The sequence below is a fragment of the Delphinapterus leucas genome, chromosome X (assembly GCF_059928025.1).
Source record: "Delphinapterus leucas isolate spDelLeu-1000000601 "Yukka" chromosome X, BTC_Dleu_Yukka2, whole genome shotgun sequence".
Classification (NCBI taxonomy): domain Eukaryota; kingdom Metazoa; phylum Chordata; class Mammalia; order Artiodactyla; family Monodontidae; genus Delphinapterus; species Delphinapterus leucas.
The window spans coordinates 54,611,830-54,613,195 of record NC_143150.1 but is presented as its reverse complement, the minus strand read 5'-3'; positions in this window follow the sequence as shown (position 1 = coordinate 54,613,195).

Sequence of the window (1,366 nt, the reverse complement as noted above, 5' to 3'; positions counted from 1 at the left end):
ATACTATTAATACTTATGTATCAGTTAAAATATGTAATTGTTTCCTTGTTTTACACATTTTATAGGAATGACATCAGCAAAACGGTGGTATAGAAATTTCTAGCTCCCATCCCCTCCCAGAAACATCAACTTGAACTGCCATCCATGTACGCAAATTCTTTCACAAGGTCCAAGGATTTCAGGTGAGAGATTACAGCACCTGGGTGAAGCACAGAAATAAGAAAAGATGCATTGAGGAAAATAAGAAAGATGTACTCACATTGCCTCCATCATCCCTCCCCCAAGACTAGGTGTACCAATGTGGAGAGAGGCACTCTCCCCATGGGAGAAGAGTGAAGTGAGCACCTGACTTCACTGTAGATCCCAGTGGCTTCCTGCCCCAGCACTAGGCCAAATCTCATGGCCTTAGGTGGTTTCAGCAAGCTCCCATGAACCTAGGCCCTCGACCAAACCTAGTGCCTGCCAGCTTCCACGACCCCAGGAGGAACCCCCAGCACCAGGCTCCTGGAAGTCTCCTGTGAACCTAGACCCCATGCTCACCCATGTGCTTGGCTCCATGCAGCTTCTGTGGCACCAGGCTCCTTGAATGCTTCCATGAACCCAGGCTCTCAGTCCACGCCAGCAACAGCTGCTTCCCATGGTCTCAGGTGGCTCCCATGACAGCAAGCTCCAAGTGGACTCCAGCAAACCCAGGCTCACAGCTCACCCCAGCATTGGCTGGCTTTCATAGCCCTGGGTGACTCCTGTGGTTCCAGGCTCCCAGAAGGCTCCTGAAAACTTAGGCCCCCAGCTCATCTAGGTGCCTGCTGGCTCTATTAGCCACATGCAGCTAACGCAGCCCCAGGAGGCTCCTGCAACCTCAGGCAGCTTCTGTGGCACAAGGCTTCTGGGACCTCCCGTGAACTCAAGCTTTCAGTCCACCTCAGCACCAGTTGGTTCCAGTGACCACAGGTGGCACTGGTTCCAGTTAGACTCCAGCAAACCCAGGCTCCAAGCTCGCCTCAGATTTGGCTTGCTCCCATGACCCAGGTGACTCCTGGGAACCCAGGCTCCTGGTGGGCTCCTGCAAATCCAGACTCCAAGTTCACACTGGTGCTGAATGGCTACCTTGACACACGGTGCCCTGCAAGCTCTCGTGAACCCAGACTTCCTGCACATTCCAGTGCTCACTGGCTCACGTAAACCCAGGAAACCCCGGTGGCCTCTGGTTCTCAATTAGTGGGTCAAAGAAGAAATCAAGAATGAAGTAAAAAAAAATACTTTGAAACAAATGAAAACGGAAACACAGCATACCAAAGTTACATTAAGAAAAAGGAAAGATCTCAGATTAAGCAATCTAAGTTTTCACCTGAAGGAAGTAGAAAAA